Raw genomic sequence first — 24,355 nt, 5'->3', positions numbered from 1 at the left:
TGATGCCTTGGACTGGGTGGCTGCCGCTCTACTCTTCGTGCTTGACAGGTACGGTTGGTTTGTTTTACTGTATTTCAATGTACGGTTATGTGTGTTATATGTGGTGTGTCATGAGTGTGTGTGAATGTTTATGTATTCTTCTCCTCTCCATTCCCATCATATACTAGCTATGGGTCTCCTGCTGTTTTCTGCTCTTCAGGCGTACCATGGCTGTAATTAAGGTCTTGAGCTGGAATGTCCGTGGGCTTAATTCAAAATTTAAACGGTCTCTTGTGTTCAATTTCCTGAAGAAACACTCGCCTCATGCTATATGCTTACAAGAGACGCATTTAACTGGACAAAAAAATTCTGTCCCTTAAACGTGCCTGGATAGCTAGAGGATATCATTGCTCATACTCCTCATATTCTAGGGGGGGTGTCCGTTCTGATAGCCAAGAGTGTGCACCTGGAGGTGTTGAAGGTAGCATGTGACCATTTTGGGCGCTATGTCATTGTACACTGTTCATCATCCGGGTCCTGTTTTACCTTAGTAAATGTATAAGTTCCCCTGCCCCTGAATCCCACACTATTGGACTTGATAGCCCAGAAACTCTGAGTTCCCCGCTGGCCCAGTGTTGTGTATGGGTGACTTCAATGCAGTCCCTGACATATCATTGGATCGTACTGGAGGTTCGGATCAGTCCTTTGTTCACCTCAACTCCTGGTCCTCAATGCTTCATCTGACAGATGTGTGGCGCTGGAAATACCCGCAAGAAAAAAAATACTCCTATTACTCCTCTGCCCATAAAATCTTTTCTAGAATTGACCTTGCTCTGGTGTCACAGGACCTTTTTGCCCGCAGTAACTGCTATAGATATCGCTCCACGAGGCATCTCAGACCACTTGGCTCTCATTTTGTCATTTACGGTTGGTTCCCCAGCTGACTCCAAAATATGGAGACAGCATCCGGCCTGGCTGTCCTCTCCTGAGGTTCGGTCAGAGGTGGTGGCCTCTCATGACTCATATTGTGATCATAATTCCTCATTTCCAGACCCCTTGGTAGTGTGAGATGCATATAAAGCCACTCTTAGGGGTGCGTTTATGGCAGGGGTTGCAAGGTGTAGAGCAGTGTTCAGAGAGGAGTGGTCGCTGATAGAAGAGAGTCAGAGCTGAGAGACTATATTGCAGATCCTTCTCCAGGCACGAAGAGTCGGTGGGCTGGGGTCCAGAGGGAACTAAACCATATACAGGTCGAACAAACTAAAAAGCAGGTGCTGCATACGGAGGCAAGGGTGTTTGAGTTGGGTGACAACAATGGCAAGCTCCTTGCATACTTGGCTAGGTCGGAACGCCCGTGTGCCTCTGTTCCATCTATTCTTTCTTCTGAGGGTACTCTCTGTACTGCCCCTAAAGATTTAAATAAAGTGTTTGGTGATTTTTATGCTGAATTATATAGTTCCAGATGCAGTGGGCCTCCGGAGGATATAGAACGCTTTGTAGATGGCGTTTGATTCTCAGGCAAAAGAACTAGACAGCCTGCTTACAGAGGACGATATCACTGATGCGATTCAGTTGTTGCCGTCTGGTAAGACTCCCGGACTTGATGGCCTGGGGGCTGATTGGTATAAGGATAGCTGTGAGGTTGTGGTGCCCAGGCTTAAGGAAGTCTATTCTGCTGCTCTGGAGATGGGGGTTCTGCCGGCATCGGAGAGAGGCCCTAATTGTGGTGCTGTTGAAGCCTGGGAAGGATCTGACTCTTCCGGATTCCTATCTGCCCATCTCGCTGATTAACTCAGATGCAAAGATGCTTGCCAAGATATTAGCTACCAGATTAAACAAAGTTATATTATCCCTCATTCATCCTGACCAAATAGGCTTTATGCCTGGGAAGGGTACGGATATTAACGTACACAGGTTGTTTCTCAATATTGATGCGGCACAATACGATACATCCCCTGGGTTTGTTCTCTCCCTAGATACATATAAAGCCTTTGATTCGGTTGAATGGAGGTATCTCTGGATACTGCTTTCCCGTCTAAATTTTGGTCCCAGATTTCTTGCTCTTGTCCGTCTGTTATATGAGCAGCCTGTCGCTAGGGTGAGAACTAATCTGGATGTCTCTAAGCCCTTCTCTTTAGGTCGAGGTATGCGCCAGGGTTGTCCACTTTCTCCTTTGTTGTTTGCTCTTGCGATTGAGCCTCTGGCGCTGGCAGTTAGGTGTTCCTCTTCCATTATTGGTATCCCTCGAGGCTCACTAATTGGGAAAATATCCCTGTATGCAGATGATACCTTGGTGTACCTAGCGGATGATGGTCCTTCGTTGTCTTCACTCTTGCAGCTGATCGATACTTTTGGGGCGTTCTCGGGGTTGTCGGTTTATTGGTCTAAGTCGGTTGTTTCCTCTATGTGCAAAATATCGCTCCCGGCAGGGGCTCCCTGTCCCGTTGCAGGTCTCTGTCCCTTAGTGGCCTCTACTGAAAAGCAGCTAAACTCTTGGAGGAACCTCCCCCTCTCATTGTATGGTAGGATAAACCTTTTTAAAATGATATATCTGCCTAAATTTCTTTACCTCTTACATATTTGTCCGGTTATTTTGCCCAAACAATTTTTTGGCCACCTGGATGGGATCCTACGTGGGTTTTACTGGCAAGGCGGCACACCCAGGTTTAGTCTCCGTCTTCTGCAGGCCCCAAGGAGTGTGGGGGGGATGGCGGCGCCCAACCTTTACTTATAATATTTGGCTACGCAACTGGTACTGGCTCACTGGTGGATTGACATTGACTTAAGTAATGCGGCCACGGCGCTGGCTGGAGCACTCATGACTTCCTATGAGAGTCTTACCAACCTCTTATAAAGGTTTAAAACTTCGTGTCGGGCGCCCTTACCGTTAAAGACTATTGCGAATGCCTGGAAGAAGGCACAACTCTTACTAAAAGATACTACGGATTCTTCTGTTTCCCCCAGGACTCCGTTATGGAACAATCCATGGCTGCCTCACCTGGTGTCCCTGCCGGGAGCGATGATGTGGGCTGGGGTAGGGGTTCTATTTTTAGGCCAAATATACTCTGTGGACAGTGTGTTTGTCTCCTTTTCTGAGCTAGAGGAGAGATTTGGGGTCTCGAGGAAGGTTTTTTATCATCTCCAGTTGAGACATGCCTGCTTGGCTCAGTTTGGATCTGTCACGCCAGCTTTGGGGTTTTCCGGATTGGAGGACCTTCTCGGCACACCAGACCTTCCTAAGACCCTTACTCAAACGTATGCCCTATTGCTGTCCTCTGTAAAACGTCCATTTGATAGGGCGTACCTGGGGTGGAAGAGATATCCCTGATCTGTCGGAGCAGGAGTGGAGGGAGGTGGAGCTTTCCTTCTTTGATTCCGTAGTTAGTGCTCAAGACTTTTTTTAATACAATCGCGGTTTCTACACAGAATTTACTATACTCCGGTTAGACTTCAGAGAATTGGGGCTTCTGGGTCGGACAGGTGTTTTAGGTGTCAGTCGGATGTTGGCGCGTACCTCCACTGCGTCTGGTCCTGCCCTAGGATTTCATTATTCTGGTCAAGTGTTGTAGAGTTTCTGCATGATAACTTTGTTTCCCAGGGTTCTCTCCCCTCAGGTGTGCCTCTTGGGCATTATGAATGAGTTAGTACAAGGCTATTATGACCATCTTTTTCCGATATGTTTTGTTCTGTGCGTGGAAGGTTATAATTATGGAATGGAAGGCCACGGTGTGCTAGTATAGAACATAGGTTGCAATTGGTAAATAAGTATATACCATTATATCAGAAGTTATACATTAGCAGAGGGTGTCCTGACAAATTCGGGAAGATATGGGCTAGATGGATGGAGATTTCGGACACTGCTGTCTGATAGACAGGTGTGACTGGTTGTCCGTTTTGGCAATAATGGCGGTCAAATGTTGATCCTATTTTCTTCGTAATACACTTATATGCACCTGTGATCCGTTAAGTTTTAATGTTGGCTTTTGCACTATAATTGTATTATTCTCTATGATGATTGTCATTGCCAACTAGTGCGGTTGGTCAGTATGCTATGTGTGTTTTTGTGCGCAATTTTGCGCTTTTGTACACTTGTATTTTGAGAAAAAGTAAAAGAAAACCTTTTTAAAAATAAATAAATAAATGTTCTGTGCCCGGACAACCCCTTCTATAGAGGCTGGAAATGGCTGCAGAAGTGATGGGCAAAGATGTCATCAGGAGAAGTCGCCATAACGGTCTGTGTCAGATGGAGAAGAAAAAACGTCCTCGATCAGAGAAACATCACCTGTGAGTCACTGGATCTATAGTGCATCTGTCACCTCTCCTGACATGTCTGTTGTAGGAAATCCTTGTATTCTACATATCTTTGTGTAATAGACAAATTTTGCGTGTTACCATTCCCATTGTCAGGAGGATGTGTCCCTACACAGTGTTATACTGTCAGTGATGGTTGGAGACTGTTAGTATGTAGGGACACAGCCCTTTTGACAAGGGGAATAGTAACAACCATTTTTCAATGCTTACACAAAAAGGTGGTGTTCACTATAGATACATCAGAGCGGCGGTGGGGAAGGGGGGCCCAAGTTTGTGGAACAGCCCAGGGCCTAGGGTCTATGTAATCTGCCACTGAGCCTAACGTGGTAGGCTTAGATACAGGGCCTTCAGACAGGATCACACACCGTTTAGCCATTTTTAGCATGCGTTCGTTAAACGGCTATAACTTTAATTTGTTGGGCTAGGGATGCGATTTTTATTGTTTTTTTTCGTAGACAATGCAGGTTTCTTTTTTTTTTTCTTTTCTTTTTTTATATAATTTTTTGCCATTGTTAAATTTCTAGGCATAAAGAGACTGTCACCACATAAGTGGCCTATCTTGTACATGATGTGATCGGTGCTGTAATGTAGATTACAGCAGTTATTAATTTAGAAAATCGATCATTTTAGACTGAGTTATGACCTATTTTAGCTTTATGCTAATGAGTTTCTCAATGGACAACTGGGCGTGTTTTACTATAGGACAAAGTGGGCGTTGTGGAGAGGAGTGTATGATGCTGACCAATCAGCGTCATACACTTCTCTCCATTCATTTACACTGCACATAATGATCCTGCGTTGTTCACTATATCGCTATCGGCAGTTTAAATGAATGGAGAGAAGTGTGTGACGCTGATTGGTCACAGGTCAGCGTCATACACTCCTCAGTACAACGCCTACTTGGTCATATAGTAAAACACGCCCAGTTGTCCATTGAGAAACTCATTAGCATAACGCTAATGTAGGTCATAACTCAGTCAAAAATGATCGTTTTTCTAAATAAAAAACACTGCTGTAATCTACATTACAGCGCCGATCATATTATGTACAAGATAAAGAACTTATGTGGTGACAGAGCCTCTGAAAATAATAGTAAAAATTTTTTTATAATTTTCAGCTATTTTTTTCTGGTTATTTCGTTTTACCCTAAAATAGACCTTTTATTTGTGATTGTCATTGTCTACCATAAATTTTGATATATTACATGTCTATTTTAGGGTAATTGAGTCTGGGCTAACCTTACGACAATGATTGGCGGAGGGAACACTTATTTTGAGCAGGGTATTTTATGTGTAATTATTACGTTCTTTTGCACTTTATTTTACTTTGATTTTTTTTCAATTATTATTATGGTCAATAAAGGCCTTTGGGAGACTTTATTTTTTGTTCATCTTTTACACTTGATCTTTCCACTGTTAAGGTATGTTCACACGCTTAACAAAATGTGGCTGAATATACTGAGCTATTTTCAAGGGAACTAACGTTTTTTTTGACGTTTTTTGCGGCCGTTGTTGGAGCTGTTTTTCTATTGAGTCAATGAAAAATGGCTGTAAAAATGGCTCAAATAGTGACCTGCACTTTTTACTAGGCGTCTTTATACGCGCGGTCTTTAGAAAATGAGGCGTAAAAAAACACCCCGTCGGAACAACGCCGTATTTCCAATTAAAATCAATGGGCAGATGTTTGGAGGCGTTCAGTGCCCGCGTTTTTAGCTGTTTTTTGGGGCGTTGACGGGCCGAAAAACATCTGAAAATAGGTCGTCTGAAGATACCCCAACAGCCCTAGTGATGGGAAATCAGCCCTCTTATAGTGACGATTGTCACTAATAGGGCTGTGCTGGGTCTAACGGCACCCGGGGATCATTTGATCGCTACCTCTATTCATATACACAGCGCTCATTGAGCGCTGCGTACAAGTGATAAGAGAAGATAGAAGCAGCAATAGCCGGGGACCCGACATTCAGCTGCCTGATTGCTCAGGCAGAAATCTAAAACCTGCGCCGTAAATACTCTACCGCCGGACGTTTATATACAGTAGGCGGTCGGGAACATGTTAAAGAAATACTGTTCAGTACAATGTAAGATCTACCTCCTGCAGTAAATAAGCACAACAGCCAGACGTCAAACATATATAGTATGCATAATACTACCCTAAGACATTTACATTTATTGAAATATATATAATGGTGGAAAAACTTGAATATCAAATTTAAATTTATTTTATTTTTTAAACATTATTTTTTTTTTACATTTCAAATTAAAAAGTGAATTCTTTTCACATTCCAGGTAAATGGAGTACAATAAGATAGTTAGTCAAATCTATAAAACTAAGCCCAGCTGGCCTATCAGGGCTCAGGACTATAATATAAGTTGGGCTTCATAGGTGGAGGACCAACAATAATAGACAAGTTTAACCCCGCCCTGACATTTGACGTATCCTTACGCCAAAGTTGGGTAGGGGGAAGTATGGAGCAGGCTCACGGAGTGAACTCGCTCCATACGATGCCGGTGTCGGCTGTTCGTTACAGCCGACACTTCAGAGTAACGAGCGGCATCGCGCTCAAGCGCGGATCCGCTCGTTAAATGCGTTGGTCAACAGCGACCGCAGCATTTAACTAGTTAGAAAGAGGGGGTCGACCCCCTTTAAGAGCTCATCGTGCCCCCCGCAACGCAATTGCAGGGGGAGGGGGGTGTGATGATTACTATAGCTGCCTGGGGGCTTAATGAAGGCCCCCAGGTCAGCCATCTTTGTGCACCTATTAAGCCTCTGGCAGGGCTTAATAGATGTCTGTCCGAATCACGATATACTGCAATACATTAATATTGCAGTATATTGTGCAAGCGATCTAACTATCGCTGGTTGAAGTCCTAATAAACTAATAGACTAATAAAAAAAGTAAAAATGAGAGTTTTTTTGTTTTTTTTTGTGTTAAAAAAAATAAATTCAAAACCCCCCCCTTTTCCCATTTTCCCCCCTAGAGCATAGTAAAATAAATAAACATAATTGGTATCGCCGCGTCCGTAAAAGTCTGAACTATTACAATATATAATTAACCGGTATGGTGAACGCCGTAAAAAAAAAAATTGTAAACGCCAGAATCTCTATTTTTTGGTGACCTAACCTCCCACAAAAAATGAAATAAAAAGTGATCAAATAGTCGCATGTACAACAAAATGGTATTATTAAAAACTACAGCTTATCTCGCAAAAAATAAGCCCTCATACCACTTAATCGACGGAAAAATAAAAAGTTATGACACTGAATTTGGCAGCACAAAATAAATTTTATTTTTTACACTTGGGTTTTTACTTTGTAAAAGTAGTAAAATTTATAAAAAACAATATATATTTGGTATCGCCGTAATCGTATTGACCCACAGAATAAAGTTTAACATGTTGTTTTAATTGCACAGCGAATTCCATGGAGGAATCGCTGGTTTAATTTTCTACCTCACAAATAATTTTCTTTCCCGTTTCCTAGTACATTATATGGCAAAATAAATGGGGCTACGAAAAACTACAACTCGTTCCGCGAAAATCAAGCCCTCACAGTACTATATCGACAGAAAAATAAAGACGTTATGGCTTTTGGAAAGTGGGTAGGAGAAAATGAAAATCTGAAAGGGCTGCGGCGGGAAGGGGTTAGAGGCAATGTGTCGCTAGAAAATTTTTTTTTTTAGTTAGTATATAAATGACTACACATTGTTAGAATTTTTTCATAAGTCAGTAAATATTATAAATTAGGTTCTAATTTATAACCTTTCCATGTGCTGGTCACTAGAGGGAGCAATTCCCAAAATTGCAGCATTGCAATGTGGTAAAGCAACCGCATTGCTTTATGCTGCATATTTGGTGTAGACATACTCGCTCTAGTGTGCTCACACAATGCCCCCTCCTTTATCCTGGCTAGTGCCAGGAGAAAGGAGGGGGTTGTATGTTCAAACCTCCTACACTGTGCCGCCATTTTTCGAGTGGTAATCACACAGTATAACACGAACATACACGGGGGGCGTGGCATAGGCATGGCAGAGTGAGGATGCGTGCAGCAGCAGCAGCTCCGGACTCACCCCGCCGAATATCGCCCGACAGGGCTCACCTACCAGCCGCTTGACACCAGCATGACCAGGGGGAAACATCGTCTGCACCCCCCGGACACTTCGGGCACCCCGAGCACCGGCCGGTTCCTCCGGTCGGCACAGGAAGGCCCACCGCAGCGATCCTCCTCGTCCCCTCCAGTAGGCCGCAATCAGCCTCCCGCCTCGCCGCGGAGACACACCCCGCCTCCCTCACTCTCCGGCCAGCAACAGCCCGGCGCCGGCACCGACGGATCTGGAGGAGGGATGCAGCCGGCAGAAAGGTCAGTGTGGGGCAGGAAGCACAGGGCCACCGCCACCGGCCCAGTCAGTGATGGTCCCCCTTCTACAGAGCCACCACCAGCCCGTTCCCAGACATGAGGCCCCTAACATGGCGCCCACAGGCGGAGCATGTGAGACACCCCTACCATCAGCGGCCCACACCAGTGCCAGGCAGTCAGCAGAGCCAGGGGCTGCCGGTTATCTTCAGGGAGATCCCCTCCCCCACCCCACCATTGCACACAGGAGACCACTATGCAGGCCTGTCCTCGGGCCCCCTGCTCTCCATGGAGCGGACGCTGGCAGAACTTTGGGAGATGGTCAAGGTACTGCCCACTAAAATGGATTTAGACCTCCGCCTCGCACGACTAGAAGAGAAACACGACCGGGCCATCGGGGAGGTCACACAAGAAGTACGGGCCCTAGCTGTGAGAGTGGACACCTTAGAGCGCCAACGCTCCGTCGACTCTCTGGACATATCGGTCCTCTCCCAGTCCTTGGCTACCCAAGCAACGCAGCTCCGAGACCTCTCCCTACACTTAGACGATGTCAAGAATAGGGGAAGGCGTAATAATTTGAAACTGAGGGGTTTGTTCAACAAGCTCCTGGAACGCCCGCGAGATATGCCTATAGAGATGGACAGAGTTCACAGACTAGCAGGCCCCAGGAATGGAGACCGCAATCGACCGAGGGATGTTATCTGTAGGGTGCATTTCTACAAGCAAAAAGAGATCGCCCGCAGAGCCTGGGAAAAAGGGGCCGTCCCATACAATGGCGCCGACATCACCTTCCTGCCGGATGTATCCAGATTGACGCTTTCCATGCGTAGAATTGTCCGCCCATTTTTGCAAGCAACATACCGGTGGGGACACCCGTTCCACATCATCCTTCGAAAGCAGGGAATGTCGTTCGCTGTCTGCTCTCCCGACGATCTGGAGTAAGCATTCCGTTTCTTGGAAACCTCGCCGGTGCGGTTACCAGACTGGACCGAACCACCGCCACCTTTCGCTCCCAGAGGAGGCCCGTATCGGGACTATGGGTCCCGTCAGCCAATCAGACCTGGTGCAGAGCCACCCGACCTTCGACCTTTGGAACGTCGATCTCCACGCAGAGACAGAGGGTCGGGATCCGTTGACCTCCATCCTCCTGGATGACTATCGCTCTGCGGAGGGACTGAATGTGCACAGCTGCCTTAATGTGGACGTTTTCCTGGACTACATTTTGCACTTTCCTTATCTCTTTTTCCCACAGGGTTCCTGGAGGACTGTCAGGAACACATGGCTGGAACTGCCTTACAGCTGGTTGTATCACTGTGGGTCAAGGGGGCGGGCGGATACGCACCGGTTGGGGAGGCTTAAATAAGTTTACCGGCCCAATCTGAGTTTTCACATAGGGGAAGGTGGATACTGGGAATGTTGACCGTTAATAGGGTGAGTCCGGGGCTCTAAAGCAATTTGGTTAATTAAATTTTCTAGTTGATATTTTAACTGTTACGCTGTCTTTGTACTCCGGTCTTTCCTTGTTCCCTATTAGGGTTCCGTGTAGCTGTGTCGTGTTTGAGGTTTTCCGACGGGCGACACAGCTCGCGTTGAGTAGTGGAGAGGTATTGTACTCCGACTTTAGAGAACTTGCTCTGCACACAAGTTCTTTTTCTTCTTTCTCTCTTTTTCTTCCTTTCCTTTCCCTCCCCTTTCCCCTCGGTCCACTCCGGACATTTCAGTGGCCATGTCTGACATTACTGTTGTCTCCCTAAATGCACAGGGTCTGAATGTTCCGGAAAAGAGGTCCTCCATTCTCAGTCTCCTATGGGAACGGAAAGCACACGTGGCCTTCCTGCAAGAAACTCTCTTCCGGGCAGACAACATCCCAAAGATTACAGACTCCAACTACCCCGCGGGGTATCATAGTGCGTCTTCTGACTCCAAGACCAAGGGAGTCTCCATCCTGGTCTCCCGCTCCCTACACTGGGAACACGTGGACACCTGCGCAGATGAAGCGGGACGGTACCTTTTCGTAAAGGGTAAGTTGGATAACGCACTGTACACACTGGCCTCATACTATCTCCCTAACTCTGGTCAGGTGGCCTACCTGGACAGAGTTTTGAGGGCTCTGGAAGGTACCTTAGTCATGGGGGGGGGGGGGATCTAAATGTCACCCTAGACCCCGTCTTAGACACGTCACGAGGACACTCCTCCCTACCCAGGGCAGCACATCGTCGTATACGGCGATTGCTGCATGAACATCAACTTGTGGACGCATGGCGAGTTATGCATCCCTCAGTCAAAGACTACACATACTACTCGGCGCCTCACAACTCCTATTCCAGGTTGGACTATTTTTTCCTACGCCATGCACATCTTCCCAGCCTGACATCATCCTCCATAGATGACATAACGTTATCTGACCATGCCCTTATTTCCCTCACCCTAGCCCGCCCATTGGCCCATTCCACCCCCTGGCAGTGGCGACTGAATGAGTCCCTCCTGCAGGATACGACAGTGGTCTCTGAAGTACTCCGAGACCTGGTGGAATACTTTGATAAAAATGACACACCGGGGATGGACCCGTTCTGTATATGGGAGGCGCATAAATGTGTGGTGCGAGGTTCCCTTATACGGATGGGAGCCAAACTCAAGAAAGAGCGCACGGCTCATCTCAGAGACCTACTGTCACGCATACACAAACTGGAACAGTCCCACAAGATAACACAGGATCGGTTACTAGGGGCAGAATTAGGGCAATTGCGGGAGCAAGTGCGATCACTCTGCCTTGCTAAGGCGAAGGCCACACTAGTCAAATGTAGAAGGCATTTTTATGAATTCAGTAATAAGCCCAGTAGGACATTGGCCAGCGCCCTCCGGAAAACCCGTTCGCGTACATACGTACCGCACATCACAGGTGCCCAGAATAAACGACTGCAACTCCCACATGACATCTCAGAGACCTTCCGTGCCTACTACCACTCTGTACAATCTCCCAAAGGCACCCTCCTCACAGGATGGCGGTAGCCAACGAGAGATGATCGAGGAGTATCTCCGATCCTCGGGGATGAAATCCATCCGACTTGATGATCTAGAAGCCTTGGAGGCCCCTATCTCACCGGAGGAGTGGTCGTGGGCACTGAGGGACTCGCCCACGGGGAAGGCCCCGGGACTGGATGGCCTGTCTCTGCCGTACTAGAAGACCTACTCAGAAGTCCTCGAACCCCAATTTATCCGGGCCTTTAATTCGCTAACCGAAGGGGGCTCCATTCCCAGGGATACACTGAGGGCACACATCACGGTTATACCCAAGGAAGGGAGGGACCCATCCCTATGCAAGAGTTATCGTCCGATTTCCCTACTGGATGTAGACTTGAAACTCTTTGCCAAGATTCTGGCATATCGGTTGTCTCCACTCCTTCAAACCGTAATACATACTGACCAAGTGGGTTTCATGCCCTTACGGGAAGCGAGAGATAACACCACTCGGACAATTAATTTAATGTACCAAGCGGCAGTCACGTCACTCCCCACTTGTTTTTTGTCAACGGACGCGGAAAAGGCTTTCGACAGGGTCAGTTGGGACTTTATGTTGGCCACTTTACGACACATCGGAATAGGGACTCATATGATGTCCTGGATCTCTGGTCTCTACTCCACCCCGTCAGGTCAAGGTCAATGGACACCTCTCATCCCCCTTCACGCTTACTAACGGCACGCGCCGATCTTTATTTTATGTCTGGAGCCCCTGCTGTGCCATATCCGCTCCAACCCGGACATTACAGGATTGGACCTGGGCGGCAGAGCCCATAAGGTTGCCGCCTACGCGGATGATCTGCTGTTTTTCCTCACAGCCCCTAGAATATCCTTGCCTAACCTGATGGCGGAGCTGAGTAGATACTCGAGATTATCCAACTTCAAAATAAACTACCAGAAGTCGGAGGCCCTTAACATCTCGTTACCACAGACTCTGGTCGCTGATCTGTCGGAGTCCTTTTCTTTCAAGTGGGCAAGGGACTCTCTTAAATACCTGGGAGTTCGGCTTCCCGGTGATCTATCTCGCCTTTATGCGGTGAACTTCCCTTTGCTTCTTCAACGTATAAAGGCGGATCTAGACACCTGGACGTCGGGCTCATTCACCTTGTTCGGTAGGTGCGCGATTTTTAAAATGAACATCTTACCACGGATTTTGTATCTCCTACAGGCCCTACCGATACATTTCCCATGCCTATTCTTTCATTCCCTACTGTCCCGAGTGCACAAATTCATATGGGCAGGGAAACCAGCACGTATCGCCCGATCGTTGCTATTTCGTGTAAAGGGGGAGGGGGGCATTGGTCTCCCGGACTTTGTCTCCTGTCACCACGCCTCCCACTTGACACGAATCTTAGATTGGTTCCGGCACGGCGGGATGAAATAATGGGTGTCCATGGAACAGGCGTTTACATCCATCCCACTGCAGGCCCTGCCGTGGTTGGGCAGATATGTTCCCAGGGTTGTGCGGTCCCACCCTAGCAGTCGCAACGCGGGTGTTTACTCGGGCGGAATTCTCGCCGTCCCCCTCCCCGCTATTTCCGATTTTAGGCAACCCGGCATTCCCACCGGGACTGGATAGTGGCCCATTTCAAGTATGGTTGCGGGCGGGTAAGGGGCAGGCACTACAATTTCAGCAGGAGGGGAGGTGGATGACGAGCGATCAAATACGAGCTATGTCGGATCCGGTCTCTTTCTCGGCGTGGCAGGTTACCCAGTTGCGACATTTCCTGATGTCCATTGAACATCCTGGAGTGCAGCAACGGGACTGCTCCGCGTTTGAACTCCTGTGTACAGGCACGATCCGACATGCTTTGTCCAGAATCTATGGGTATTTGATATCGCCCCCCAATTTGCCGCCACCTTCGTACTTGCGTAGCTGGGAGAGGGACTTGGGCGAAACATTCACCCCTGAACAGCGAGACCGCCTGTTCACCATGACTCAGAAGTCCTCCATGGCCAGTAGATTTCAAGAGGCAGGATTTAAGATATTATCCCGTTGGTACAGGGTACCTTCCAGATTGCATGCTATGATCCCGGCGGCCTCGCCACTATGCTGGAGATGTGGGGATCATGTGGGTACAATCCTGCATATTTTCTGGAACTGCCCACTCCTGACTGGGTTCTGGTCCGAGGTGTGGCGTATTTCCGCAAAGTTCACGGATTGTCCTCTCCCGCGATCTCCGGGCCTCTTCCTGCTTCATTTGTGCGAGGTCCCACTGCCCTTGTATAGACGTTCGGTAGTTCGACACCTGGTAAACTCGGCTAGGGCATGTGTTCCTGCACTGTGGAGACAGTCCTGTCCGCCGACGGTGGGCATGTGGTTCGGCAACATCCAGGAGATCATGAGAATGGAGGACCTCACGGCATCAATGAAAGGGGACTCATGCCTCCTTCCTAAAAACATGGCGTGAATGGATTCGTTTCCAAACGACCGAGGAATATAAAACCATCATGACCTCGTGAATCCCCGTCTAGACACGGTATGTCAGGTCAGCTCCCCCCTCCCCTCTTTTTTGTTTTCTCCCCCTCATTCCCTTCTCTTTCTTTCCTCACTATTTTTGTCTTTTCTTCTTTCTGTCTCTGCATCTCTCCTCCTTTGATGCACCTGTGCGCACTCAGGATATATCATGCACGGCTGCGGGTTCAGGGTGCCTATCGGAGATTCCTTAATTAACTGTATTTAGCGACATGGTACTTTCAGGTGACCCCATGTACTTATGCGGGGCAGATAACTGACCAGTGAAACGTAGACTGTTTTTCATTGCCTTTTTTCGCACTGTGTGTATATTCTGTACGATTTGTAATATAAAAAACAAAATGACAAAAGAATTTATAAAAAAACACTAACATACACAAACATAACTTACCTGCTCCTGCCGCTGCCTCCGTTCCCTCCGCTCCTAGTCCTTGCTTCTGAACATATGGACGGAAGCCGCAAACGGAAGTAGTCCTTCTTACTGTGCGGCTTCCGGTCCACATGAAAATGGTGCCGTATGTCGCTTGGCCGAAGACCTTCCTTTTGGACTGTGTGGGAGCGGCGCATGCCCCGTTCCCACACAGACGGCGTACGCTATAGTGAATGGAACGACTCCCATTCGCATTCACTATGGGGATGTATGTGCCGTATTCCATCTCTGTATGTGTCGTTAATCAACACATACAGAGATGAAAAAAAAATGGCAGCCCCCATAGAGAAGTAGAAAAAAGTAAAACACAAATAAATAAAATGTATTTTCATTACATACTAAAAGCAAAAACATATAAAAAAATAATTTCGTGACACCTTCCCTTTAAGCTTGGACTAACAGGGTAAGACGATGAAGACTGGAAAGGAAAAGCAGGGGCGTAGCTAGGGGGGGGGCAGGCGAGGCATGTGCCCCGGGCGCAACTTAGAGAGGGGCCCCAGCACCGCACAGTCCATGATGCAGCTGTCTGCCTGGAGAGAGGGAGCAGACACACCCGAGCAGAGCACTGCAGAGGACAGGAAAACACAGGACAGTGGTGAGTACACAGTGTAAACAATTTAGTGCCTGGGAACACTAGCGTTTTTAAAATCATAAAATAAATGACATTAGTTTATGATTTTAGAAACTCTTGTCTCCAGGCACATTATTTTTGCGGCTGCCGTAGTGGTGGTAATACAAAAACACATTTCTCCATTAAACATCTATCTCTGTCTTTGTGTCTCTGTCCGTCCATCCATCCATCCATCCATCCATCCATCTCATATCTATCTATTATCTATCTTCTACCTCCCAACCGTCCCGGATTCAGCCGGACAGTCCCGGATTCCGGGTGGTGTCCCGCTGTCCCGGGCGGCCGGGGGTATGTCCCGCTAATTGACAGGGAAAGTCGTTCTGCCCTGCCAATCAGCGCCTTTCATAGACGCAAGCATCGCGATCACGTCATCGTGCTGCTTGCGTCGTTCAACCCCAGAAGACCAGCGCAGAAGAGAGCTTGTCTCCATTGCTGCCGGAACAAGATTAAAGTGAGTTTGTTTAGTTTGTTTTTTTATCCTAAAAAAAAAGTGTGTGGCATTATCTACGAGAGGGGGGGGGGGCTATATACCAGGGTGGGCAATCTGGAGGACTATAGGGGGAGCTATATGTGGGACACTATATACAGGGGTGGGTAATATGCGGAGCACTATCTACAGGGGGCTCTATGGCAGACACCATCTACAGGGGGCATGGTGTGTGTGTGTGTGTGTGTGTGGGAAACAGTGTATGGTGTTATTATAATTAGAGGTGCAGTGTATGGCGCTATTACATTTAGGGGCGTAGTGTGAGGTATAATGAGAACTTTATTTTTGTTTATAGGTGTAGAAATGTTTGAAAAGTGAGAAGCTGAAGACATCTGAGCGGCAAACTGCAGATATGGGCTGTGGCCGGGAGAAGTCTTAGAGGTCTGGACCGGATGGAGAAAAAGAACTAGAATCTTAGACGTCACCGGTGAGTCACTTAAAGAGGCTCTGTCACCACATTATAAGTGCACTATCTCCTACATAAGTGGATGGGCGCTGTGATGTAGATGAGCAGTGTTTTTTTTATTTAGAAAAACAATCTATTTTTACCACGTTATGAGCGATTTTAGCTTTATTCTAATTAATTTCTTAATGCCCAACTGGGCGTGTTTTTACTTTAGACCAAGTGGGCGTTGTAAAGAGAAGTGTATGATTCTGACTAATCCGTGACCAATCGGCATCATACACTTCTCTCCATTCATTTACTCAGCGCATAGTGACACTGCGTTGTTCACGCTATGCTGTCTTATACTGACACATTAACGTTACTGAAGTGTCTTGACAGTGAATAGACATTCCTTCCAGCCAGGACGGGATGTCTATTCACAATGAAGAAACTTTGGTAACGTTTGTGTGTGACTTACAGCAAAGTTTCTTCATTGTGAATAGATATCACGTCCTGGCTGGAAGGAATGTCTATTCACTGTCAAGACGCTTCAGTAACGTTAATGTTACATAGTTACATAGTTAGTACTGCTGAAAAAAGACACATGTCCATCAAGTTCAACCAAGGGAAGGGAAAAGGGAAGGAAAAATTTCTACACATAGGAGCTAATATTTTTTTGTTCTAGGAAATTATCTAACCCTTTTTTAAAGCCATCTACTGTCCCTGCTGTGACCAGCTCCTGCGGTAGGCTATTCCATAGATTCACAGTTCTCACTGTAAAGAAGGCTTGTCGCCTCTGCAGCTTGAACCTTTTTTTCTCCAGACGGAGGGAGTGCCCCCTTGTTTTTTGAGGGGGTTTTACAAGGAACAGGATTTCACCATATTTTTTGTATGTGCCATTAATATATTTATATAAGTTAATCATGTCCCCCCTTAGTCGTCTTTTTTCAAGGCTAAATAGGTTTAATTCTTTCAATCTTTCCTCATAACTTAAATTCTCCATGCCCCTAATTAGCTTCGTTGCTCTTCTTTGTATTTTTTCCAACTCCAGGGCATCCTTTCTATGAACTGGAGCCCAGAACTGAACTGCATATTCTAGATGAGGCCTCACTAATGCTTTGTAAAGTGGTAATATTACATCCCTGTCCCGCGAGTCCATGCCTCTTTGAATACACGACAATATCCTGCTGGCCTTTGAAGCAGCTGATTGACACTGCATGCTGTTATTGAGTTTATGATTTACAAGTACACCCAGATCCTTCTCAACAAGTGAATCCGCCAGTGTAGCTCCCCCTAGGACACATGATGCATGCAGGTTGTTGGTACCCAGATGCATAACTTTACATTTATCTACATTAAACTTCATCTGCCAAGTGGACGCCCAAACACTTAGTTTGTTTAAATCTGCCTGCAATTCATGAACATCTTCCACAGACTGAACTATATTACATAGCTTGGTGTCATCTGCAAAAATAGAAATAGTGCTATTAATCCCATCCTCTATATCATTAGTAAATAAGTTAAATAATAGTGGTCCCAGCACTGAACCCTGGGGTACACCACTTATTACCGGGGACCATTCAGAGTAGGAATCATTGACCACAACTCTCTGGATACGGTCCTTGAGCCAATTCTCAATCCAATTACAAACTATTTTCTAAACCTATAGTCCTTAATTTACCCATTAGGCGTCTATGGGGGACAGTGTCAAATGCCTTTGCAAAGTCAAAAAACACTAAATCCACAGCGGCCCCTCTGTCTAGACTTCTGCTCACCTCTTCATAAAAACAGATTAGGTTAGTTTTACAACTTCTGTCCTTAGTAAAACCGTGCTGACTGTCACTTATAATGCTATTTAATGTCACATAATCCTGTATATAGTCCCTCAATAGCCCCTCAAACATTTTCCCCACGATGGATGTTAAGCTTACTGGTCTATAATTACCCGGGGAAGACCTAGAGCCCTTTTTGAAAATAGGCACCACATTTGCGCTACGCCAGTCCCTTGGCACTATACCAGTCACTAGAGATTCTCTTAATATTATGAAAAGGGGGACAGAAATAACTGAACTAAGCTCTTTAAGAATTCTAGGGTGTAACCCATCTGGTCCCGGGGCCTTGTGCACATTTATTTTATTTAATTTAGCTTGGACCATCTCTACATTCATCCAATTCAGTATATCAACTGATATATTAACAGCACTGGCAGCGGCTACATCAGCTGCTCTTTCTTCAGTTGTATATACAGAGCTAAAGAACCGATTTAGTAACTCTGCCTTCTCTTGATCTCCTGTGATCAACTCCCCATTACCATTATCTAGGGGTCCTACATGTTCAGACCTTGGCTTTTTAGCATTTATATACTTGAAGAATTTTTTGGGATTTGTTTTACTATGTGCGAAACTGAATTTTTGCCCCGGGTGCTGGATAACCTAGCTACGCCTCTGGGAAAAGGATGGAGCTTCAGCAGTGCATGTTGAGCAGACAGATTTCCGTTCTCTTTTTTTACTGGGTAGAATAATATAACAGATCAATCTATCCTGTCTACTAAAACTCAACAGAAACCTGAAAGAATGGAGGGTAAATAATCCCAACTGCTTTCCATGAGCAAAATACTTCTGAGATCAATCAGGTAACATAAATATTTCTCTGCTTTTTAAAAAAATAAATATATATATATATATATATATAAGAAATATAAAACACAACAATCAGTTTTCACTTACCCCATTATTGTGCTGCTGTTAGGGCTATTTCTGCCCCTGTGTACTAGTAAGACAGATGGAATTTTTAATTTAATCTATCTTCTAAGCACTTCTATCTTCTAAACTCTTAACTAAAGCCCCTTCCCTACAAAAGGCTGTCTAGCCCCTCCTACCATGTGTTTATCATATAAGTAGTAGCCTTAATTATGGTGTGAAGCTTGTACTGCTGTTAGGACTAAGACCTCATGCACACGACTGTCATTTTCATCCGTTGTTACGGAATGCCGAACCTGTACGAAATTGCAGACCCATCAATTTCTATTGGCCACAGACACCTTTCCATATATTTACGGATGTCTGTCCTTGCTATAGAAATGATCTGCAATTCATAGGACATGTCGAATTCTTGTCCGCAATTTCAGTACGGACTTGGTCATAGAAGTCTATTCGCGCTTCTGCAATTGCGGATGGCTACGGATGCGGACAGCAAAATCCTTTATGTTCGTCTGCACCTCCTGACGGCCGCAGCCATGGGTCCAGCGAGCACTGGCCCAAGTCTCCTCCTCAGACGCCAGCGCTCACTTCCACTCACCTCGGCTGGGTCCCGTAGGACTTTAATGTGTAATCAGCCCATGAGTGCCCTGGACTATAAGAAGGGCCCAGTCCCTTTCTTCCAGGCCTGAGCATTGTTTGTCGTATCCTAGTTCGTCTCCTAGTGTTTTCCAGTTCCCAGTGTTTCCTGTATCCTGTGCTATCCTGGTCAAGTACCGTGCTGAGCTGTAGTCGTGCTGTATACAAGCCTGTTCTGCTACACCACGCCTTACGTTTGCCTGCTGCCTAGTCCCAGCCGTGCCTGCCTTGCTACTGTCCGAGTTGCCACAGGTACCCTATACGAACTATAGACTATACAAACTATAGACTGTGACCTGCCCCCTGTTGGCCAGCTGCCATACCGCCAAGGCGGTATGGCCCAGTGTGTCCACGAACCCTACGTGACGGTACGCACAGGACATGGACCCCGCTGGTCGATCCAAGACTAAGATGACGTCACAAGTGATGCAGGCGGATATGCTGGACCACTGGTCTCGACAGGACCAACTCCTCCAGGCCTTGAACATTCTCGCACGTCGGCAGGAGGCACAAGCTGCCTTTCCCCATACTACACCTCCTGGCATTCCTCCGACTACACCACCTGGCAGTGTGGATCCTCTTTTTTTTCTTTGCCACTTCCTGACCGCTATGATGGAGACGCAGGTACCTGTCGTGGATTTTTGAAAGTGCCAGATTCTCTTTAGCCTGTATTCAATGGCATTTTCGTCTGATGGCGCAAGGGTCGCTTTCATAATTTCTCTTCTTACTGGCAAGGCCCTTGCATGGGCGAACCCTATCTGGGAGAGACACGGACCAGAGACCCATGACTTCCAGGGGTTCCTCCGGACATTTCGCACAGTGTTTGAGGAGCCTGGACTAGTCTCCTCTGCAGCAGCTTACTTGCTGAACCTACGCCAAGGAGACCTCTCCGCGGGCGAGTACGTCATCCACTTGGCGGGAGAACTGTTGTGGAACAATGAGGCCCTGGTGGCTAAATTCTGGCATGGGCTGTCTCCTAAAATTAAGGACGAACTTGCCACTCGACACCTGCAGTCTACCCTGGATGACCTCCTCCTTCTGGACGCTGGATTGAAGGCTCAGAGAACGGCGCCAAGAAGTTAGTCGGGAGAGAGGTCTACCTAGTCCGTTCCCTACCATGCAGCAACCCCTGCTGTCCTCAGATGTCGATCCTCCTAAGGAGTCTGTGAGGATGGACCAATGTAAGCTATCTACCCAGGAGCGGCAACGCAGACTCACTTCGGGACTCTGTCTTTATTGCGGCCTCTGTGGCCATCTTGTGCGTTTGTGTCCCCAAATGCCCCAAAGCCTAGGGTTGGTAGGAAAAACAATCTTGGGCAAAGAAGGACTCCCGACTTAATTGTCCATACAGAAAAAATGGGGAATATCCTCCAGCTCACCTTGTCACAGGCACGGTATAGTGATCAGCGCACGGATCCTCGTGTCGGCACACGCAAGGGAAACAACAGAGAAAAGGGAAGTTGAAACCAGCGCTCAAGTGGAAAATCTGTTAAAAACGGGAATCTTCTTCCAAGTTTTAATGTTGCTTTGTTAAAAACAATGGCCAACGAAATATATAGTGGTGACGGGCAGGTAATGTCCTAAGTACAGAGAGTGTTGAAGGAGATAGGCGGTAGCCTACGCGTTTCAGACCCCTGCTGGGTCCTTAGTCATGGCTTATGGTTTGTCTGACTGTGTGCAGTCTAGACCTTTTGTAGCCAGTCAGTCTCGTGATTGATTAGTTAATTGCGGTTCAAAACAGAAGAGAAAGGAGGAGCCCTGTAGAACGCAATCATTTGTCTATTTCCTGGGCCTAAAGGAATGTTATAAGGTATGTACCGATTTACTTGATGTAGTTGTGTGCAAAAAAGATCCTTTGTAGATGCAAACAAGTATTTAGGTACTGAGGGAAGTGTCCATATGTATTTGCACATATTATATTTGGTTTTCGTTCATATCGTAAACTTAAGTCAGAAAGGACGAATAACTCCGTGTTTGTGATTCAATATGAACGATATAATTTTTGTGTTTCTTCTTTTTCACAGAGGTACAAAAAGGGGGGAAAGAAAATCAGAAAAATTTCGTTTCAAAGTGGCTCCTGTAAGGTAACTATATGATACTTAATTGTTTCATTATAAAAATTATTATTTGGCGGAAAAATATCATTCTGCGATGACCTGAGAAACATAAAACGAAAGACTGCCTTAAAAGGCTAGATAACGCCTACTGTTGATTTTAGGTAGAGAACGATGGATAATTAAATGTGTGGATATGTGAAGAATCAAAAAGACGTACATTTAAAATAACAAAAAGCTGTTTTTTTGCTTAATTTTTGTTTAATCTTGTTACATTTTTTGGGTTTACAAGCCATATTTTTCAATTTTTTATTTTTTATATTTATATTTTGTTCGTTAGATTATGTTGGTAGAAAAGCTAATATTCTTTGTAGTTTATGGCTTTATGAATATTTCCATATGGATCAAAAGAAATATTATTCATTTTATATGCTCATTTTTATTTTTATTTAACAGCACTGTTTTTGAATGTTGGAAGATATATATATATATATATATGTATTTTTGGACCTAAAAAGCGGAAGATCGGACCGTTAGGTGTTTTATTTGGTCCTACCGTTGTAGCCTACTGTATAGCTCCAGATCCAACTTATTTCCGTGGCATCTTGTTATCAATTTTTTGTCACGTTATATATTTTAGGTAAATACCTTCTGACTATAGTAGAGCATACTATTAGGCCTCATTCACACGGCAGGGTTTCCTGGCCGGGTGCCGGCCGTTCATAAATCGTCCGGCACCCGGCTGCATTAGGAATAATAGACTCCTAATGGGGCTATTCACACGACCGTCAAAATCCGGCCGTCAAAAAATAGGACATGCTCTATCTTTGCCCGGGTACCCGGCCGCCCGGCTCCCATAGAAGTCTATGGGGCCGGGTATTACACGGCCATCACCGGAATGTGTTCCGAGTGATGGCCGGGTTTCCCGGCGCTTGCGCTCTATCTCCTCCTCCTCACAGCGCAGAGTGCATGTGAGGAGGAGGAGTTGATGCAGTTCTGACGAATGGCATCGCTGTACACGGTGTGGCAGGGCCGGGGTGTACAGCATGGAGGAAGGGAGCGCTGCACTGGCTCTCTTCCCCTGCTTGAAAAGCACCCTGGCCCGGCGACACCTTCGATGGCGCCGCTAGCAGCTGCTGCTGCTGCGGCTGCTACTACCGTAGCGACGCCACTATAGCAGAGCGGGGAGGTATCTCACCGCTCTGCTATGTGCTAGCCGCACTTTAGCTCCTTGAAGGAGCGGAAACCCCGTGTTTTCGGGGATTCCGCTCCTGGACAGAGCGCTTGATGTCTCTGTCCATATCTGGGCAGTGACATCAGGGGAAACTCCTGAAGCGGAATCCCCGAACACATGGGGATTCCCCTTCAGGAGTTGCCGCTGATGTCACTGTCCGGATCTGCCCGGCCCGGCACGGATGCAAAACTTTATGCAAACCTGCCGGGCAGAATGGCCGATTTTTACCGGCCGGCACTCGGGCTCGGGAACGACCCGTTCGTGTGAATCCCGCCTTAGCCTTATTGGTAATGAATTCGAACGACTATATGGAAAATAGTAATAGTCGGGTTGAGTCAGGGTCAGACGAAGATGGTCTGTTTGTTCCTCTGTTATTTTTTATTTTGTATTTTTGTTTATGAAAATGCTGTGTATATTTTTTGTATTTTATTTATTATTAATTAGTTACTTAAGTCCGATGTTTCTTTGGGATAATAGTGTCCCACCAGTACTATACAGTTTTGGAATGTATTAGGATCTGTTAAGCTGAAAAATACTAGGTTGGAACCAAGCCTAATACGGCTTAGACTAGTTTATTAGGCGTTACAGATGGTATCAAGGGAAAGCATAAGTCATGTTATTGAAGTTAATAATGAAACATAAGGTCTTTTCTTAAATTTAAACCTTTGGGGACCCTTGTTTGAAGTCTGAAGGTCCAGAAGGCTTCTCTTGTCTGTGTTATATGTTTGATATCCCCACCTCTTTTAGGGTTGTGTATTTTCTCAATGGCATAACAAGAAAAACTGTTTATTGTTTTATTGTGTTGAGATATGAAATGTTTGGCTACATTTGAGGGGTTGACTATGTTTGGATTGCGGATGTAGCCAAGATGTTCTAGGATTCTTATTTTAAACTTTCTGTTGGTGCATCCTATGTATTTCAAGTCGCATGTTGTGCATTCGATTTATATATAACCGAGTCAGAGTTACAGTTGATGTAATTGTTGATGGTATGTGTGTCAGTGTTAGCTGAGTTTGAGAGAACCTTTTTCGGTGTTGCGTATGAGCACACTTTGCAGGGATTATTTCCACACTTGAAGAAACCTTTTTGTTCTAACCAAGAACCTTTTGTTTTAATAGGGCTGAAGAAAGATGGAGAGAGTGTCGTTGCCAGTGATGGGGCTCGACGTGCGACTATTCTACACCCATTTTTGAGGATGTCTTCCAGGATCGGGTCTTCTTTGAGCATAGGTAAGTGTTTATTCACAATCATTTTTATGCTGTTGAATTGACTGCTTTGTTGCAGGACTAATGTGGGTGTATTGGATGTTGGTTTTGGGCTTTTATTTTGGGACAAAAGGGTATCCCTATTTTTTTTGGCAATTGCCTGGTCTGCTCTGTCTAGAGACCAACGTGGGTATCCCCTGTTAGATAGTCTACTATGTATATGTTGTGTTTCTATTCTGAATTGCGTATCTGAACTGCAGTTGCGTTTTGCTCTGCATAATTCACCCACTGGAATAGAAGCAATGGTCTGTTTAGAGTGATTGCTACCTGCGTGTAAGATGGTATTGCCAGCTGTTGGTTTTCTGTAGGTTTTTGTATGTATCTGGGTACCATCTTCCCCCTTCAATTCCAGATCCGGGAATATGATGGTAGTTTTGTCAAGTGCATGTGTGAATCTGAG

General features: G+C 46.0%; 1 long non-coding RNA gene across 1 annotated transcript; it reads left to right on the top strand.

Annotated features, from left to right (window-relative positions):
- Positions 1–16,026: 16,026 nt before the first annotated feature.
- On the top strand, positions 16,027–23,913 carry LOC142660553 (uncharacterized). Its single transcript, XR_012850524.1, has 3 exons — positions 16,027–16,109; positions 21,427–21,486; positions 23,809–23,913. It is a non-coding gene; the product is annotated as an uncharacterized LOC142660553 (long non-coding RNA).
- Positions 23,914–24,355: the final 442 nt, after the last annotated feature.

The sequence above is a fragment of the Rhinoderma darwinii genome, chromosome 9 (genome assembly GCF_050947455.1).
Source record: "Rhinoderma darwinii isolate aRhiDar2 chromosome 9, aRhiDar2.hap1, whole genome shotgun sequence".
NCBI lineage: Eukaryota > Metazoa > Chordata > Amphibia > Anura > Rhinodermatidae > Rhinoderma > Rhinoderma darwinii.
The sequence above is the reverse complement of the archived record's forward strand: the minus strand, read 5'-3'. Positions and strand labels throughout refer to the sequence as shown.